The following is a 22,442-nucleotide window of genomic DNA, read 5'->3' on the forward strand; positions in this document are numbered from 1 at the left end:
ATTTGAAGACTTTTTATTGCTTTGTACAGAAATGTGGTGTATACTACCATGGCATCACCATGAAATATTTTCTAATATTTGCGGATGTCCAATTCTTCAATTAATATCAGAATCATTTGCAATGCATTTGGGCTTTGCAAAAATCATGCAAATTAGAGTCAATTACAACGAGACAATGTTGATATGTATATGGCAGATGTGACAAATACACATATGGCAGATGTGACAGATGCACATAAGTAATGTACATAGATTGACTTGTCTTCCTGCTTCTTTATATAGTTATTTTCCTTGTTCTGATGTGGTGGTTTTGTTGTTGTTCAAAACTGCAATTTTTTTGTTACAATGCAAATGATAATGGGAAGAAAAAATGTAATTAGTAATAATGGATAAACGCTAACTAGTATATATATAAAAATAAGGGACAAAAGACAAGTAGAGATGATATTTCTAAATAATTACCTTTTTGATTTTTGCTCGTTGCATCTTTGATCCATTTTACTTCTATATTAGAAAGGAAATTGCATTAGAAGCTTTCTTTGCATATGCATTCAATGGATGCTTGCAAAAGGACAATAGTAAATGGTTAAGCTTCAATGTAAACAAAAAGGGGAAAAATAACCTAGTTGCAAATATGGAAAGTGTTCAAAATTTTTTATGGTTCATTTTCATATATATGGTCCATTATGAAACAAATTGTGTCATGGTTTGACCAATATGTATCTATCTTGTAGATCTTGTAGCTATGTTTTATGTTAGACCATACATGATCAATGAGTGATGTGTGCAAATAGGAATTTGTATCTAGAAGGAAATGAAGATTGTGGCTATGCATATAGTCTATTAGTGTCTTTGTTCTATTGTTTCTTTGACGCATGTTAACATTGAAATCTCCTACAATGAGTATTGGTTCACCAATAGATATATTGGACAATGTTTTTTCAATAATACTTAGTATATTTGGCAATGTAGCATAGGGTGCTATATAGATAGTGACAATTTTGATATGCATTCCCTGTAGAATGATGTTTGTTATCTATGCTTCTACATTATCTTGTTCAAATTTCATATGTTCAAGGATTATTATGTTTTGTTTGAAGCATATCAATAACCCATATTTACTATGGTTAGATATGCAAGTGAAGGTTTTGAATTTTGTTGCAGTGTATCTTGTTTCAAATGTGTCTCTTGTAAACACAAAATGTCAGCGTCCATTAAATCATAGTCATTGAGTACATCGTTGATATGGGTTTCTAGGTTACGAGTGTTTAAAGACAAAAATGATGTGCATGGATGTGTGTGCAAAGACTGATATTTGTAATCCAATTCCCATGTTGCATTTTGTCGTAGACGGTCCATTTCAGTTGCTACTTTTGTTTAACTTTGAAGTTTTTTTCTATAAAGGTTTTAACAAGAACAAAGATTGCATGTTCCTAACATGAGACAAGGCTGTGTAGACTAATCCATGAGTCTGTTTTCCAGTAGGATCAAATGCAATGTTGTCTAGTGTGAGGTCTTATGACCTATGTATTGTGCGTGCACATGCTAATTGAACATGGAATTGATTTCATATTTTGATATAGCATGTCTTTGTTGAGGTGTTATTGGATTTCCTTTTTGGAATATAGGGATCCAATCTTTGGAAATTCCTTCACTATATAATCTAGCCAATTTTCTTTCTTGGAAATCTCCTATGTTTATATCGAAAAAATTGATCCATATGAAATCAATATCATTTGTTTTTGTATAGGCTTTAATGATGCTCCATTGACAAGGCCATCTTGTGAATCATAATTGCTAGCACAGATTTCCTCTAACATATTTAATTTCATGACTATTTCTAGAGGAAAGGTTTTTGTATGTTTATGTGAAGGAAAAACGTCATGGTTTTCTTCTTCTTGGTCAATTGCATTGATGACAATTTCATCAATGGGAACAATAGGAAACATTTTCTTGTTGTGCAAAGCAACATCTTTATTTTTATAAAAGAGAGAGGGGAAAGTAAGGTCAATAGGTGCAAGCCTAACAATTTTTTTTTTTCAAATATATCAAATCATTTTTTGCTTAAGTGTTTGTTTGCATTCTATTTAAGATTGAGATAAATTTGTCATCTGTTTGATGCATTGTAATATGCAATTCATAGAATTTTACATTTTCTTTTCAAAATTCATATGAGACTAGTTGTTTGTTCATAATAGGTTTTTTAAATATTATGGAGTCTTGTATAGGATGTGCTTGCTAGAGGTCGCCACAAAGTATAATGTCAACATTTCCAAATTATTTTGTTTGGACATGTTTAATGTTTCTCATTCGATCATCAATGCAAACCAATAAATGAATTCCTAGAAGGGAAACTTCATCAATGAAAACTAGTCTCAATTCTTGGTAAAGTTTTTCGAGTGCATCTAGTGTTTCATTTCTAAGTGGTGTAGGGGAATACTTGTTAAAAGGCATGAGAAGTGCAGAATGGACAATTGTTCGAGCTGCATTATATGCACCTTTGCCTGTGAATGCTAGTACCAATCCCTTTGGTTTCAAAGGATCAATTGAATAGTGTGCATCAGAAAGTCATATGAGCATTTAGAATATTTCTTTTGTTGTGAATGTTTTGTTAGTTCTGGCTCTTCCAGTTAGAAATAGATACAATGGTTTGTCCATGTTAATTTTTTTTCATTGCAATGTATTTGATAATTGCTTTCTGCTCCCTATTGATCATTCTTCTTATCTTGCGATATTCAACCTTCTCAAGTAGAAATGGATGTTCAGACAAATGGAATCCAATATTCAATTGTATTTTTCTTTCATATTGATGGGAAAATTGCAACTCTATTTCCAAATCATATTTTTCGCTGAGATGTTCAAAGGTTTTCTTTTTTTATTATTATTTTATTACGAGAATTCATGGTATTGTTCTAGATTTCGTGAATTGCATTCTCTAGAATTCCCCATAGTGGGTTGATGTTATATTTGAATTAGATTCATTTATTTTTCATGTAATATGTAAGTCGCTTCCCATGGTTCCAAGTTTTGTTTCAATGCATTCTCAGTTTTTTCAAATGGGACATAGCAAAAGCTTTTCCGTGCAATAGTTTTCATAAGCAATGTGCTTCTTGTATTTGATCAATCATATTACCTTTAGTTTCCTTATTTTTGTAATGGGTGTGCATTTTTGTTGTACCTTGATGCAAATTCAGCAAGACATATGTGCTTTATAGCACCAGGTCTAGAAATGTAATAATAAATAATGGAATTGCACATGACATTTTCGAAATTGTCATTTCCCATCTTAGCAAGAGTGATGATTTGAGGATAAATGTGCATTCATCTATTGGTCCCGTATTTATAAATATGCATTCTCGTGAACTATTATTCAATGGTAGAGAAAGTGTTATATGAACTGCTTGTGGTGCCGATATTTGTTGCATATTAAGTAAAGCATTTCCCAAAGAATGTACCATTTCAATAGCACTTACTTTTCTCTTTTCATGTGCTCCTCTTATTATTTTAAGTGATTTTGTCATCGATCTGATAACTTTTTTCATGTAATATGTGCAATATGATGCAGTTGCATATGCATTAAGTACAAATTGGGCATAAGTATTTTCATTCCACAATTGTGGCATGTTCTTTACAAAGTTATTGTTCCAAATGTTAGAAGGTTTTTGTTCCTGTAAAATTATAAGTTGTTTCAATGTACTTTGTATTGTTATGATGTAATCATCTTCATTTAGATCCATATCATCCAAAAAGTTGTCAAAAGTACTATTTCTATCATATTTTTTTGGTTTACATGATATCATATAATAAATTTACTTTTTGTTCATTCTGTCATTCACTAAGTCAATTAGTTCAAGTACTTTGTGCTTCTCATGGGCAACATTGGAAAATTGTATCTACAATGTGAGCTCTTTCTCTTTTTACAACTTTTTGTATGATGTATTTTTGCAAGCTCTGGATCAAGGTGATTTATGTTACAAGCCAAATAACTATCACCAAAGTTTTTAATGTCACTATTACTATTGGCTCCATATATTGGTGCATTTTCTACCCATATCAACCCATGTTCATGTTCGCTTACTCTATTTCAAAACTTAGTTACAAAGTCATAATCTACTTTGTTTCCAAAGAATGTTTTATCTTGAGATATCATTTTCTTTAATGCATTCATTCTATGCATATAATAATGACTACATGTTAGTGCATTTTTCCTTATTAGGTAATCAACATTATAGTCTTCTATTGTTTCAATATGTTTTGTTGTTCTTCTTTTGTCATGTAATTTGGTCAATGTGCTGACTAATGGATCCCAACGATGTTTAGCACTTGTAAATGTGACAAAGAAAGTTGGAAAATATATTTTTCTTTATTTATTGCAAGAAATCAGGAGAAATTCTTATGTGTTTGAAATCTTTGTAACTAATGTCACTTCCAAGAATCTTGTCCAAGTTGGGATTTTATTTAACATCTTTGGCTCATAACTTTGTTCCTTTTAATTTTCCTTTTCTAATTCTTATTGAAGTGCATGAAAAGAAATTTTCAATTATTAATCACAATGTTTTGAAAAACAAATTAATTGTGTGGTAAGAGAAATTAGCACTATAGTGCATTATTTCCCGTTACACAATTTTTTGGTAGTGGAATATTTCTACAATGTCACTATCACATGGGTCTCCAGAAAAAAGGTATGTAAATTTCATGTCCTCTGAATATTTTTCTCTAAAAATTCCAAGGGGCCATTTTCCTACAGCTAGTGCAACCTCAATCAACTTGTCTTACAAATCATGTATGCATTGGGACCCTATGTATCCATGTAACAACATTTTAGTTGGTGTTTCATTCTCTAAGTCCTTGGTTGTTTCATTTTTTTCTTCAATGTCTATATCTTTAGTTAGAGCATTTAAAGCAGTTGATTGTAAAATGTTATTCTAATCTCTATTTATGCTTATGTTTTCAACTTTATAAAGGTATCAAGAATACATTCTCTTAATTCCTTCATAACATTGTGCATGCAAAATTTTCCTATTTGAAATTTATTTTTATATTCCAATTATCTTTTCAATTTATACAATGGTTGTTGTTGTGTCCTTCATATATTGTGGCAATATATTTTGGACAATGTCTATTTGGATAGGAACATTGATAATCATGTATGTTAATCCCATTTGTGATCATTTATAGCCTCATTTTCTAATTTGTGCAAATGAAATTCTCAATGCAATGAGATTTTCTTCAAGTTCTAAGAGTGTGGTTACAATTTGTAATGGTTTGTTCCGTCTAATCCTCTTTGGAACAAAAAATTGTGGCAATTTTCCATTTTGAGGTGCTCTTTTGCAAACTTTGCATATTACTCTTGTAAAAATAATTTTACGGCTATCAGATAAATCTACATATGTTTGTTCTATGTCTTGTCCAATGTTTACCATATTCTTTTGAAATTGTAGTTGTTTACATATTGGACATTTCTTTTCAAGTGTGTCTTCTATCTTGGCTAGGTAAATTGTCAAGGGATATTTATTGGACAAGCAACAATGTTGAGTTTGCAATTTTTCTTTGCATTATTGTTGATGGTTTTTTGTTTCTAAACACAGTGGTTGTTTTAATCTATGGATATTGATCTTATTTTTTTATGTGTTTTCGTTGGAACCATGGTAGATTGCAATGTATCTTGATGCCTATGTTCATTTGCTGGCATAGATCCATGTTCCATATGCAAGGAGGTTGTTCCTATTGGTGGTATATTATAGTGTACATTGTACCTATTGTTATGTTCATCTAATTGAAAAGGTGCATAATGATTATGCAACATATCTACTCGAAGTGACACTAAGATGTATGTTTGGCTTGAACAATTTTTGCATTGGAAATAATCTACAATGCTTCTAGTTAGAAAGGACCACTCTTGTATGTTCACTTTGAATATTATGGTTTCTCATAGCGAACAAAATGTCCCACCTTCAACCCCTCCTTTTTGATATGGCATATCCATATTAATAAGGTATTCTTGTTAATTTGCAACTCTTTTTTTACTTTTTTATGACATCATTTGATGTATGTTTTTGTAAACAATGTAATGCATCTTATGCATTGCACATTATCAAATTGCAAAATGATTAGACAATGTAATGTCTCAAGGATCCTGTACCAAAGTTAGCCGTTATCAAATACAAAGTGAAAAGAACATGTGATCTCCACAAATGGATATAGTATTTTTTGCCTTATGTGATTCATGGGCTTACATTTTTTCATTCATTGTTTTGAAATAGATTTGTATATCTTTGCAAGAAGGAGAAAAGTATTCATTGCATGTTACAATGCTGTGGCCTATTTTCTTGTACAACAATGGCTCATAAATATCGTTAAAAGGATTCTCATCATGGAACAATATATGTAATGTGTTTGTTGTTTTTCTTGAACTAAAGAGAAAATACCTTTTATTTTTTGTGCTTGATTAGAATCCTATTGGTAAGTTTTCTTGTAACTTATTTTTATCTACGCAATTTATTCTTAAATTGTATAGTTTAAAAAAAAATATTCATTTTTTATTAGCACTTTGTAATAAAGTCAAGCATATGTTCAAAAAATGTCACTTTAATTTAGTTTAGGCACAAATGAATTAATTTTTTTTTTAAAATAATGTCGCTAATGAAGTTATCTGTCGAACAAATTTCAATGCCACATATTATCTCCACTCAGATCAATGTACAATAAGTGATTATGGTACCCCCCCCACACTTCCGACAGTTAATGAAAAGGGCGCGGGAGGGGATGCAAAATTGTTTGGGGAAAACCACCCACCGTGATGTGTCAGATGCCCATCCATTATGGGACCCCCCTCATCGAAACTGTATACTGCCACACCCCCACATAAGCCACCTTCCATCCACTCTCTCCCACTGCTACCACCTTTGCCAACTTAACACTTCTGCCACCACAATCGCCATATTGAACCCCATCATTTTTCTGATAAATTTAGTAAAATAACCATTGCATCCATCTATCCCTTCTCATCAACATCCTAATATTTGATTAGTGATGTGCCAAACATTAAGAAAACAACTGAAATTGACTATAACAATGTATCCTCAAGCTTAGGAAGTTGGGAAATTAGAGAAGGAAAAGGAGAATATGTTGCATATGATTATAGAGCAGAACATCTAAACTCAGAAAATTGAATCAGACATGGAAGAGCTTATGAAGGAAAAAGAGCAATAAATAATTGTAGATATTTCTACAATAGAAACAGGGTCAACCAACTAGGAATCAACTGAAAATATATCCAAAAATATTTGAGATCTATCATTAAATAACATTGAAATTGAGAAATTGAATGCATCATTACAGAGGGAATAATATAATAAAATCAAGACAAATAGTGCATATCTTGCGGAAGTACAAAATAATTTTAAGCTCACTAGACAACTTGAAAAGTATATGGATGAATCGGTTAGTGCATATAATTTGGCAAAATCTAAAGAGGAGATCTTGGTAGACATAAATTCAACTATTTAAAATATGTGGACATCAATAGAAATCATTTTTGAACAGGAGAAGCTGGTACATAAAGCTAAAGAAACTATTACTGAGATCAAAGAGGAGCTGGACAACAAGTTTGGAGAAGTAACAAATATCATCAAAGATTTGTATTCAAAAACGAAAGAAGAACTTGAAGGAAGAAATGGGCATTGAAGACAACATTGATGCAGTGCTTGAAGTCAGAAAATTATTGATAAAGAGAAATTCAATGCTACATCTAGAAAATAAGTGTCATAACCTAGAAGTTCAGATCAAGAGGTTTCATAAAAAAAAATCTATTTTGGAGCAAAAATGACTCCCATCACTAAGAGATTCTCATGGACAATTGATTCAAAGGGAAAATTTTTAGAAGAAGCTTCACGATATAGCAATAGACGAATCCATGTTTTCTAAAGTAAAATGAAATGTTGGTGGTAAAACTTTTCGCCAAGGGTTAGAAAATGATTTATTCATTTCATATGAAATTCACCATCTCTTTGTAAATAAGCCTACATTTGAAAAATACACTGAAGTAGACAAAACATTTAGGCAAGTAATAAAGTTTTCATATCCAGATGATGATAAGTGGGATAAGTTCCACAGACTTATTGAATGAACAAAAAGAAGATTTGGAGGCAATATTTCGGCAAAGCAGTGGGAGATAATCAACATAATCATATTTAAAAGAAAATAGTTCGAGACTAGATGCTCGAATAATGTGTGAACTCCACTAAAGCAGTGCCATAATTTCTATTTTGAGTTGTATTGATTAGAATTATCCAAATAATTTTGGATAAAATTTATTTTATTGTAAAATACAAACTAGATATTTTTGAATTACACACTCTCTCTCTCTCTCTCTCTCTCTCTCTCTCTATATATATATATATATATATATATATATATATATTGTATTATGAAGTAGGAAGGGTTTATACTTTGATAGAACCAGAGACATTCTTGTATTTTAGAAATCTTGAAGATAATCAAATGCTTATGGATTTAGTTTCTAGTAGCATTTGTGTTCATGTGAGTCTCCTTTGTGTAATCATAATTTTTATTCTTGATATGTTTGAGTTAATATAGAAATACTAGGTAGGGCTAGATTAAGTTTTGATCTTCTTGACAACCCCTGCAAAGTTATTATCATCACTGAGATTAACTAATTAAACAATTTGTTTAAATTAGTACCTCTGTGTCATTAAATTATTTCCTTTTGTCATCTCTGAAATTTATAAGTGTTATTTGTAGAAATCTTTCTATATGCCTCTACTTTATTTGATAATATAAATATTCAGGAAGGATATTTAATTACCAGATATTTTCTATTTCATCTATCATAAAAATTTAAAGATTTACATGTTGTAATAGTGGAATCAACACTTTGAGAAACCCTTATGATATTGGGTTATGTACACATGAATGATTTGATTCTTGATCATTCATTTAAATAAATCCTTATTTAGATGCTTTGGCACAGTTACCGAGTCTAAAATTTTCTACAAAGAAACAATAAGCTCAACCTCTTGGCCAATCAACATATGCAAATTGTATCTCCCCATAGCCTTTGTTCATTGTCAATAGGGCCATTTGAAGTAGGGAGATGTATCCTCCACAAATATGTTTCAAAATCATGAATTCCACGAAGCTGATTTAGGAAATCAAGTGCTAGCTTGTAATAAAATGATTCTATTGCTTCTATCTGGCCTTGTTAAAGGCATATCAAAAAGTGGTCAATTGTGCCATTTCACAATTTAGTCGATGTATAATGGAAATTCAAAAGAACTTCAATTTCATTGAAAAGACAATCGCTTGGGGTGTATGAAAATGCTTGAAGTCTAAAAGTATTGTTTGTGTTCAAGACAACGTCAATAGTTTCATGATTTTTGCATTGGTTTTTCAATTGGCAACTGTCAACATCAATTATTTCAGGCATTTTTGTATAGTTGTCCCGTGAAAGTTTTCACTGAAATTAGTTAGCCAAATGCAATTGCCTTGTGTTTGTAACAATTGTAGTTGCAATGAAACAAAACAAAAAAAATAATAGTAAAATGCAACATGCAACTAATTCTACATTGTCGCTTTCACATATGTGCAAAACACATTTGCGAAAGAGATTAATGTAGTTGTAATATGAGTTTCTAAATTATTTAATTATGACATATACCAAAAGAAATACAAGCCTTCAAGGAATAAAAATAACCACTATTGAATCAACTAAGCCTACTAGGATTTCTCTAGTTTATGTTCCCTATTAGATTAAAGAGATTAGCTATTATTTGCAAGTTTTTATAGCATCTAAAGGAAGATGCAACTCCTAGGAAATTCAAGTTTGTTTATGGCATAACTTCATGATTTTTCCTTGGTTTTCTTGCAGTGCTCTCTATCGTACATGAAACTAACTCTAAAGTTTTTTTAAAAGCAAGTTAGAGTAAATATTTATATTACTTAATGTTTACAATGTTTTTAAATGGAAGTGCAACACTAAAATGGAAACAAATCTAGAAATTTTCCTTTTCAAGAACCTTAGTGCAAACAACGTACAACTACATTTCAAAAAAATTAATGAAACTAATGTATTGGCCATTGGAATAAAGTTAGACAAATTTGCATACATGTTTTTTTTGTATAAGATACAAGAAAAAGCTAGTTAATATACACAAAGGAAATTGACCCAGTATGAGCTTTGATCTACAACCTTGAAGCTTTTTTCTAGCAAGTATGCATTACAAACTCAACAAATTCAATGTAGTTTTCTATTTGCAAGTTAACAACTTAGATATTAATTTCATTATGAACATATCACACCATATGTATAAATTGAAATAATACTTATTATAATAATTAAACATAATGCGGATTCCCCACACACACACACACACACACATATATATATATATATATATATATTAATTAATTAATTGTGCATTCTATTGTACATGCAAACCATGGATAATTTTTTGTATAAAATTATAGAACTCTTTATCACTTTGTCTATAAGGGGATGCACTAACAAGTAGCTAAAACATCTCAAATTGGATAATGTCAAGAAAACCAAAGAAAACTAAACTTAAGGCACAATGCTTTAAAGGAAAAATTGGCCAACTTGAATAGAGCCAATTACAAAATGGAAATAACTTTCGCATAAAATGGTCAAAGGGAAAAATCCTCTTTAAAATGCTAAATTTACACATGTTTTTTAAATGGATTTTTGTCATTATAATTTTTCCAAAATTACTAAGGACTTATTAGTTTCGTGCTTATACTGGAAAGAAAAATCGTGAGATTTTACATAGACAGATTCCTCAGCGAACCATAAGGAAAGAGAAGGGCTTAAAAATGAGGCAAAAATCATGGACTAAAAAGCCAACACCCTCTCAACTTTAAAAGAACAATAGACAACCAATGAATATGTCGCAGTTTGAAAAATACAAGATGACTCGGTCACATACCTTACTAACAGTGTTGGTACATATTCAATTTCATTGAGTTTCCCAAAGTTCGTGTTCTTTGAAAAACCTTTTTGCAAGCTCTTTTAGGTGTTGTCAACTCATGAAAACTATTGGCAACGTTAAAATGCTATTCGAAGTATTCGCTGTAAAATGAATTGTTACAACCATGAACGTTTAGAAACTTGCCATTCGATTTTTTTGGAAATGGCACAAAATGTTTTATCAATTGTTAAAGCTCTAAGTAATTTCATTGAATGCATAGGATTGCATAAAATTTAGTGAACATTGCAGTACAATTGAGAACCGAATTTTTTTTATATTTTGTCATTATTATAATTGTGATTATATTATTATGAAATTTTGTGCATAGTACTGAATAATATTCATAATAATAATTTTTTAGTCATATAAAATAAAATGGAAATAGGAAACCCTAAATTGTAATCTTTTCTTGATTATGCTAAAGTTACAATGTTTCCCTTGCCTAATCGAGAGTCGGGAATGGGAAGTAAAACAACTTGGCGAATAGAGGAAAGTCTTGATTCCTGACTTCCATTGGAAATTTCTTCGTAGGACATTAATGTCTTCTATTGCTGTCAATGTGGGAGTATCATCAAATATATTTCCCTTGAGCTTGTGCATTTATGCATATGCTACGATTGATTTGGCTCAAATATTTATGTTTTCATTACATGGAAACCCTAAAAAAATAAATGAAAATATTAAAGCATGAGTATACGAGAGGTGTTGTTCTATTAATTTCATTTGGAATTTTGTATAAACAATTAATAATGCTTTAAAGGAGAAGGTGGAATGTGTAATTAATGCAAAGCAAGCCAAATCAATAGAAATCCAAATCACAACTGTGGGCCTTACAATGGAATTTATACTACTTTGATTTACTTTATACCTCGCTCGACACCATCTTAATTTCAATTGTTATCTAGATCATACTCAATTAATATCTGTAAAATTATTCTTGCCTATATTTAGACCTTTAAGTGGGGAAAAAAGGGGCTAAATATAAAAAAATTTACACATCTTTTCTTTATTGTAGTCAATAGGTTACATGGGTGACAAACTTTCAACCCGCTCTGTCAGCTCATGACGGTCATAATGTTATGTTACAAAATGCAATGGCACATTAGAAAAACTCTCAAACTTGTTATCTCTTAGCTTTTAAGCTCTAAATTTACATGAAGGGTTTTGTATCTAGCTCGATGTGGAATGTACTCTCTTAACTATGACACAAGCTAAGCTAAGGAATTGATTTTCATTGCATTGTTGTTGAAATTTCTGTGGTTGATAGCTTTACCATGCATACCATGTCAACATTTATTTGACCCACTACTGTATCACTTGAAATGAGTGCTCATCAGGATTCACCAAGTTCTTAGTAAGAGGCCACTAAAATATTACCTACGCAGACACGTTTGGAATTCCTTGTCACGAATGAAAAATGGTTGACATGTGGGCAACATATCCAATGAACATCTATCCATAACATTCACATCCGTATTTAAGCATTGAAAATATGTTCCCCATCCCCTTCATTAATTCCAATCTCCGCGTGGCCTTCTATATTCTCTAAGAACCCAATGGGATTAGAAGAAATTGCCTTGTCATAAGCTTTAGATGGATAACACCAATGGATGCTATAGTGGGAATTTTTGGCTTTGGTGGCACGTCGATGAAGGTCGAGACGATTGTAGAACCACTGCGCCCAAGCCATAGGTAAATAAATGCTAGATGGGTATAGTTTGAAAGAAGACAACAAGCCATGGTAAAAGCCACAGGATCCAAAATCCATCAAAGTGTTAATTGAGACCCTACATAGAGTTGCATCATGGTGAAAAGGTCGTGCATGAACCAAAACTTATAGTTCTATTCGAATAACGTGTATCCATCCACCCTTAGCATGAATTAGTTGTGATAACTCTGGATTGGACAACCATAGATCACCCTAGAACTATGCAATGGAATAAGCATTGAGTTGGAAAGAATAATATCTCCCAAGACGAGCACACAAGAAAAGCATCGAGTGTCGGAAGCTAGATGGTGTCAGGCCTAGCCCACCTTCACGCATATTAATGTACCAAAGAACATGACCAATGCTGACTAGGATGTACCAACAATGAGAATGGGCCTCGACTATGTCAGACATCAGGGTTCAGGACTAGAAATGAAAAAATTGGTTGTGCCAATGGAAAGACCTGACCCCGACTGGGATTTGAACCAACTACTGCCACGAGGGCCATTGAGGTGTTACCACCTAGATAATGGATGGTCTTGTCACAATGTTATAATGCCACGTGGAGTACTAAGGTACTGCCACATGGAGGATGAACTGTGTATTTTTAAAAATTAATAAAAATATAACGAACAAATAATAAAAATATACTAACAAAACTAGGCCCACACATTGATAGTCCCCACTCTGCTAGGCCTTTCAGAAGGCTACTGTCACTTAGGTCATTGATCAATGGTTTTCAAAAAATTATTATTTATTACAAAATTATAAATTAACAGATACATACACACACACACACAGATATCTATATCTATATATATATATATATATATATATATATATATAGTCACGCTCAGAACTATGCCTAGGTTGAGTAAGTTGATGCACCAACGAAGAGCACCGACCCTAACCACATCAGAGGTCGGGAGTCAGGCCCTTAAACAGCGAAAGTGACACACTTGATGGATAGCATTGACTCTGAATGGTCCTTGATCTAAATACTACCACTGCTACATGGGCCATTGAACCACTGACACCTAAGTTTTTTATTATTATTTGTTATGTAAATAAGGCAATTAATTTATTTTAAAAATGAATACAAATATAAGAATAAACTATATATATAGTTGCCGTCAAGATTGTGCCCAGCTAAAGAATGTTGATACCCTAACTAGGTGAGGGGTTAGGTCTAGAAGCAATGGAAGGCTCCACCTTGATGGATAGCCCTCACTCCGACTGGTACTGAACCTAAATATTGCCACTAAAATGTGGGCCATTGTATCACTACTGTTAAACTCACATGGACAGCAAGACTAGTATGAAAGATAAATCAGTGAGTTCATATTTTTTATTAACATCAGATATACATTTATAGTACAACATATGACTCTTGGGTTTCAGATCCCAAGGTCTCTTGGACTGCTTAGTCTTTTCAGCTTCCACACTAACGCTTTAGGATTAGGTGTCCAACATTCCCCCCCTTAATCCGAAGGGTTATGTATGAGTCCAAGAAGAGAGCTGTAATACAAAATGTGCAAAAAATGCATGGCAGCACTAGGCTGAATGTGCTCTATGAAATGTTGGTATTAAAAAGGGCAGTGGTTTAAGGATGACCACCAACACTGGAACGCTTAGTGCAGTTCCTGGAACTCTTCCAAAACTGGCAAGGAGCTGGAGTCTTCTGCTAGAGGAAGTGTTCTTAATCTGTGATGGTTTAAGGATGACCAACAACGCTGGAATGCTTAATGCAATTCCTGGAACTCTTCCAAAACTGGCAAGAAGCTGGTGTCTTCTGCAAGAGGAAGTGTTCTCAATCTGTGATGGTTTAAGGATGACCAACAACTCTGCTATTCCTGGAACTCTTCCAAAACTGGCAAGAAGCTGGTGTCTTCTGCTAGAGGAAGTGTTCTCAATCTGTTCACGGGCATCTTTGTCTCTGGCTACAACTCTGAAATTGGTGTGGCAGGTTGTGGCTCAGGCTCGCTTGATGTGACTTTGAAGCTTGTAGATGACCATCATTTCCCCCCCTGTCAGATACAAGGTGAGAAGATGGAGAAAACTCAACTGCAAGACTGTTCAATACTCTGGAACAAGTTCTGACATGTGTTTGGAATATCTTCTTGGCTGTTGATGCCCATTGCCAAGAAGCGATCCATCCAAGATGAATCTTTGTTCTTGTAGGACGTTTGTTTTTGAAGCACCTTTGTGAAGAATGGCTGGTTTTATGACAGTGCTTACATGGATGAAGATCAAAACAATGATCTTTCAGATGGCCAACTCGGTCACAGTGTTGGCATTTCACGATCTGTTGTTGTTGTTGTTGCTGTGGAAGAGGGGCAGAATCTGGAACAGCTGGAGGTGAACTGTCATAAGGAGCAGGTGAACTGTCATTAATAAATCCAGCACTTTGAAAGTGAATGGGCTTGGAGTAGTCTGGAATATGAAAGGACAAGTCCTTGTCATATCCAAGACCAGTTTTGTGCTTGTTGTGGACAAGCTGTTCCCAAGGTCTGATGATGGGCTTGGGAAGTGCAGACAGAGTTTCTGCATCTGCATTTACAATTGCTGCTTTACTTGAATGAACAGTAACATTATTGACATGCTGCTGATGGGTGGTTGTCTCAATGTTCTGAACAGAAACAGGTTCAGAATGGTGTCTATTTTGATGTAGCTCTTCTTGTTGTAGCTGTGATTCAAGCTGCAAAAAATCGATCTTTTCTTGTGCATCATGCAGGCAGGTCTGAATGTCACAAAGAGTGTCTTTGCTAACATTTACCTTCCCACCAATAGTGGAGTGTATTAGTGTATTCAATAACTCTAATACATCATGAAATCTAGCCATTGTCTCAACAAAGAAATGAACACTCAGCAAGTCTAGACAAACCCCAGCTATTGAAGATTTCAAAAAATCAGTTTGAAAAAGGCACTCAACTAATTCCAGCTAAGAATTTAGCCAATCACTAACAGATTTTTCAATTATCAAGTTTTCACTGGTAAAACTACCAAGGCTACATATTGGCACCCTTTAGATGAGAACATCATTCACGTTTACAGTTCTCTGGTTTACACATTTTGTGCTTGAGAAATTAGTCATGCCGTCAAAGACTCAAATGTACCAAATATATCAGAATATTTACACACAATGACTGTAAGCTGAACCCGTGTACTTTATTCTTTATCGCAGCAAAGTAGAACAGAATACAAATAGAACCGAAATTTCACACTGTAGAGACCAATTATAATCTTCAGAAGCTATTCTGATTTTCTTCTAGTTGCAAAGAACCATCAACACTTCTGGTATAATATTATGCCACTGTTTGTTGCTCACAGTTCCCATTCACACTATTCAACATTGAGACTTAGCTGTTAAAAATGTCGTTGAATACCGCAATACAAGTCTTTTATGTCTGCTAATCCTGGAGTGCACTAGGCCTTCAACGTGCAGGAAGATCTTGACACATTCTCTCACTTGTCAGAGAAGATTATCTCGTACACCCGGGTATCAAATCTGGACAACGTTCAAATGACTTTCTTGCACGGCTTCTTCTTGTAGAGCTTTACGCGGTCTGGAATCGATATTTACTGTGCATATATTGTTTTGCGTCGGAACACAAACCATTCATCTGGATAAAACTAAATAGGATGAGGACAATGAGGCTGGAAAACAGAATTGGACCCAAGAAACTGAAATCTTTTCCCTTCTTTGCCGCCCAGAATGTGTAACCAGTTAGTGAGAACACCACAACTGCTGTTAATATCAATGCCTCTAGAACTATCCTTCCTTTTGTGTATGCACAGGATATGCCAACAGTGAGGCTCAGAACAACAGTAAACACTCCCAACAATGCAAGATTAACCGGATGCTTCTGATGATAGGCATAAAGAGGGCACATCAAGATTAAAGGCAAGATGGAGATGCCCAACAAGAGGCCCGGGGTTTGAACCAGGAAAAGATTGATGGGTGAATACAAAACCACGGCTGCAGCAACAATTACGGTAAAAAACAATTGCGTGCTCAAGATTGAATACGCTTTCCTCAGGAAATCCCATCGCATTGCGTTGTCTTCGAGGCTGAGACCGGGATAGAGGACTCCCCCTCCGCCATAGCCCGTTTCAAGGTCGTCCGTGATGACAAAGTTTGCACATATCTTGGTAGAAACTAGATCTTTGACAGCTACAGGGAGCTCGTCCACGAGTGACAAACTTTAGTTCACAGTTTATGCAAGTATAAAAAAGGGCCAAGAACATGACCGAACGGATTGAGACACAAGTTTACGGGGTTACAGGGCTTCACATCCAAACGAATTACCACCAAACGAATTGAAACACCGCAATGCTGCTGAGCACTTCTGGCGTATAGACAGAGAGACAAGCTAGCTCAAGGCAAGTTGACAGGAGCGTGTTCGAGGACCCAGCTAGAGAGAACTATGTGGAAACGCATACATGCTTGAGAGATGAGCATTAGGGTACTCCATGCAGTAATGACAGACATGTGGAGGAAGGAAGGCATTGGGAGGTCATCAGAATGCCCACAGAAAGGAGCGCAGAATCAATTATGGCAGACAGAGAGCAGATTCAGAGTCGCAGATTCAGAATCGCAGAGACATAATTAGATGAAACAGCTAGTGAAAGTGAAATCAGAGATTGCAGAAATTTCGAACAATCCCCAAAGTTTGATTCTGGAGGCGCGTAGAGTTTTCCTTGACCAATTTGCTCCTGTTTACCATGTTAGGCGTTATGGCAGAGCATCGATGGTGGGAGGACGGTGATGGTTCAAAACGGATGCGCAGAGAATTAACCAACGCATCTCTGATATGTCAGTCCAGCGACAGAGGTAGAAACACTCAAGTATACAGCCCAGAGAATGAAACGCATGATAGAGAGGCAACACTCAAATATGAGCAGCTCAGACACAGAATTATGGGCAGAGGTGCAGGACTGACGTGCACATAACAGGCCACAGAAAAACAAGCGGCTCTGATACCATGTTAAACTCACATGGACAGCAAGACTAGTATGAAAGATAAATCAGTGAGTTCATATTTTTTATTAACATCAGATATACATTTATAGTACAACATATGACTCTTGGGTTTCAGATCCCAAGGTCTCTTGGACTGCTTAGTCTTTTCGGCTTCCACACTAACCCTTTAGGATTAGGTGTCCAACAACTACGATATCATTTTTATTATTAATTATTATGCAAATAACATAATTAATTTATTTTTAAAAATAAATAGAAATAAAGAAATAAATAATAGTAATATAAATTTTATATATATATTAATATTTTAATTTGCCTATATATATATTAATATTAATATTAAATTTTTTATTTTTATCACGGTTGGGACTGCGCATGACTCAAGCACGTTAATGTACCAATGAACTAGAATGACCCCAACTATGTTGGATGTTGGGGGCTAGACCCATAAACAATGAAATTGAATGGCCTAATGGATAGGGCCCACTCTAACTTCCCCTTCAACTGGTTACTTCCACCTGGCCACTGAAGCACTGCCATGTGGATACACAGACAATGGATGAAGATGATTGTGAAAATATTAATATCTTATATAAATTATTATATAGTAATAAAATTATTATTATTACAATATGATAACAATAATACATATACTAATCAGGCCCCAGTCTCGTCGGTCACCCAGAATAAACCACCTGCACAAGAGGAAGTCTAACTATAGTCAGATCCAACTTATACTTACAACAATTTAGGGTGGTCACAGGACAACTGCATCGTCGTACAGTCGATAGTCAAGCATCCAGAATAAAGCTATTGCTACAAAGGAGTGACGATCATAGACGACTCTAACTTCTAGTTCCCAAACAACCTGTGGAATAAGACATCCAACACAAAATTCAAGGCGCAAGTTTATTGAACTGTCAAATACTAAATATCATAGTAATTATCACGCTCATATGCGTACATTGCATTAGTCTATTTCCCTGCAAACAAACGATCCGATAACACTCTACCCTACTCATCGTACATTAAACATCATTCCGAAATAAAACTCAAGGGATCTCCACGAATCAAAATGCTAATAAATATAATTCAAAAAAAAAATTTGTTTTCTAATATTTACTTTAGAAACTGTCTCTTTAATTTTTAATGAACCAACAATTTATTTAAAGTCAACGTAAATTTATTACAATATATCTTGCTAACAACAAGAATCATAATCAATAAAATAATAATAATAAATATTTTTTTTAATACTTTACTTAATCTTTTTTATTAAACATATATTCATTTGATAATTATATGGTGTTTTAAAAGTCTTTTAATAATTATATAGTGTTTAAAGGGTTTTTATAATTATATATAGTTTTCATTTTAAATGAAAATTTTAATTTATTACCTCTGCACATTATAATAATTATTTTTCCCATTAGTATATAATATATTATCTATAAATTTATGGTTATTGAATAGAACATTTTCTGCTGCACTTTTACTTTTATATTTGTATTTTTATATAATTATTATTATTTATTTAGAATATATTTAGTAATTATGGAATATATTTTAATTTTGAATAATTTTATTTGCAATTTATGTATATCATAAATTTTGTATATTTAAAAATAAAAATAAAAATTATTATAATTACTCTAACCAATTTTGAAGATAAAACTTCCATTAACATTATTTCTATTATCAAAATGGATAAACTATTATAATAATAACGGTTTTACTCAATGTTTTTATAATACATAAATGATTAACCTTACCTCGATAATTGATTTTTTATAATACAATAATTTCATATGTTCTTGCGGTGGGATTACTTCATGTTTTATAAGAAATAACTTATATTTTCTAAAAAAAAAATTATTATAATTACTCTAACCAATTTTGAAGATAAAACTCTCACTAACATTATTTCTATTATCAAAATGGATGAACTATTATAATAATATAATTTATAAATATAAATATGTTACTGTTTTACTCTCTCACTGTTTTTATAATAAATAAATGAGTAACCTTATCTAGATAAAAGATTTTTTATAATAAAATAATTTCAAATATTTGAGTAGTGGGATTAGTTAATATTTTATGTGAAATAACTTATTAATTTTATCTTGATGGATGGATTACTATAATAAAAAAATCACTAAATTTTGAGTACTTTAGTGTTTTAGGAAATAATTTATATGTATATTGTAGTTGTATGATAATTATTATAGATTTATAGTTGTATGATAATTAATATAGATTTATCTTAAATACATATTTAATATGAGTTTCAAGGGGTTCAATTTCTTCATCTACAATTTTGTTATTATCCGACATTATTTAAATATTTTGTATAGTTATTTATTTATTTTTATATTTATTTTTAGATTTTTATTTTGGTTGAGATGAGCAAATTTTCAACTTTGATGACGGACAAACACCCTTACACATCATATTGGGATGTAAAATGAGCCTCTCGGGTCAATGATGTAGTAGTTAAAATTTTGTTAAAATTTATATAATTTTGATCTTAAATAAAATCTTAATTTTTATTATTTATAAATATTTATATAAATTTTATAATTTTCTAATTAGTTATATAATATAATATTTATAGATTTATGGTTATAGAGTAAAATATTTTCTCTTTCACTTTTTAGTAGATGAAATGTATTGGAGTATTTTTTTTTTTGGTAAATATCTATGGGATTTGAACTTTGAATCTCACAACTTATTTTATCGTTAATTGAATTGCTCTTGTAAATTTATTCAAACACATTTCAAATTTAAATAATTTAATAATTTTTTTATAATTTATGAATTTCATAAATTTTATATTTTGTTAAAATAAATTAAAAATTATTGTAATTACTTTATTAAAAAATATTATAATTACTTTAATTAATTTTCAGGATATATCTTCTATGCAGATTGGTGTTTAACTATTCTATATTTTGCATTTTTTTATCCAAAAACATACTAAACAATTTTTGGTGAGATCATTTTTTGTTGTTGTTTAAAATCTCTTTCTAAATTCATAAATAGATTCAACGCCTTGAAAGACCTTAGACACTCAGTTTAAACAATTAAACTAATACATTAGGATTATTCAATTTTACCTTATCTCATTAACTTTATAAAGATCAATTATCAAAATAGATAAACTATTATAATTTACGATCTCTCTGTGGTAATAATTTAGGGTGATGTATTTACGATCTCTCTGCGGTAATAATTTACGATCTCTCTACAGTAATAATTTACGATCTCTGCAGTCATAATTTACGATCTCTCTGCGGTAATAATTCACGATCTCTTTGCGGTAATAGAAAAACAATCTGGGGCACATGCGTCTGCGGTCCAGCTTGCTGATATCAGGTGCACACATTCCTTATATTTTTCTAATACATATTTGCTCATATATTTTCAAGTATGAATAATTCACCACAATTACCAAAGATTACCAAAGATAGACCTAGCATAGTTACTCTACAAAGCCTCTATGAGTATATAGAGTCTTTAGAGAAACGTAGAGAAGAAAGAGAAGTCAAGCTACAAACAGAGTTAGCAGCCATGCTGGAAAATAAATTCACATCTCTTGAAGACAAGATCCAAAAACAAATAGAAAATAAAATAGAACTATTGGAGAATAAGATGGAGGCAATGGAGACTAGGTTGCAGGTTATAGAAAAACAAAACCAAGATATGAACCAAACATCCTAGCAAGTAGATGTTGATACTTTAGAGAGTCTTAAAATGAAGGACATGATTAAAGAGCTAGAAGAAAAAGTTAATAGTCGCCTCACACTAAATAGTGTGGCAGGTAAATTAGATATCAAACCAATTAAATATGAAATGAAAAAATTGATAGAATTAGACCATGAGCGTAACAAAAGGGCCTTGAACCTTATAATCTTCGGTTTGAAAGAGGAGGTAGATGAGGATACTTTAGCCATAGCCCAGACAGAATTACATAACATATTACAAATTGAAACAACGTGTCTCACAGAATCAACAAGGTTGGGAAAACAACAGAGAATAAAGGAAGGCTAATCCGAATAAAGGTGAGCTCTACTGACCATAAGTATGACATACGTAGTAAAACCTCAAGTCTAAAAGGAATGAGAAAATTTATAAATGAAGATGTCATTCCAGAAGATCAAGCAGAATTGAGAAAGGAAGTTTAAAAGGTAAAGGAAGCTAGGAAGGAAGGAAAATGGGCAATAATCAGAAATAGAAACGCCGTTATTTGAGATAGAAACCAAAAAGATAATAATAAATAGCAATTCAACATGCTCTAGATTCTTTCTTGGAACTATCGGGGCTTTCCATGGAACAAAGGCCCCAAGTTAAGTTGGATCTCGAATGATGTTGATATTATTTTTCTTGTTGAAACTTGGGAGCACGAAGAATCTAATGTCCCTAACATCGATGGATTTACATTATGGTCTACCTGGAATAAGCGATCCTCCCGTAGAGGCATTGGAGGTATAACTTGTTACATCAAGAAGAATATCTCTCCCCATGCTAGGATTGATAAAAATGACCCTTACAACCAATATAGTTGGATAGAAATTACTGACATTTATGATAAAAAGACCTACATAGAAATCTGTTATTCCCCCCATCAATTCTAATTTCTATAAGAAAAAGATTCTCGATAAAAATAGTCCTTACAATGGTTTAGAGAATGATATTTCTAGCCTAAGGAATTAAGGAAATATCCTTTTAATGGGTGACTTTA

The 22,442-nt window shown here is 32.6% G+C and overlaps 1 pseudogene; it reads right to left on the reverse strand.

Moving 5' to 3' along the window:
* Positions 1–16,271: 16,271 nt before the first annotated feature.
* LOC149143501 (BI1-like protein pseudogene) lies at positions 16,272–17,189 on the reverse strand (annotated as a pseudogene).
* Positions 17,190–22,442: the final 5,253 nt, after the last annotated feature.

This window comes from Pinus tabuliformis, chromosome X (genome assembly GCF_031772625.1).
Source record: "Pinus tabuliformis cultivar Carrire ecotype Pingquan chromosome X, CPIR1, whole genome shotgun sequence".
Classification (NCBI taxonomy): Eukaryota; Viridiplantae; Streptophyta; class Pinopsida; order Pinales; family Pinaceae; genus Pinus; species Pinus tabuliformis.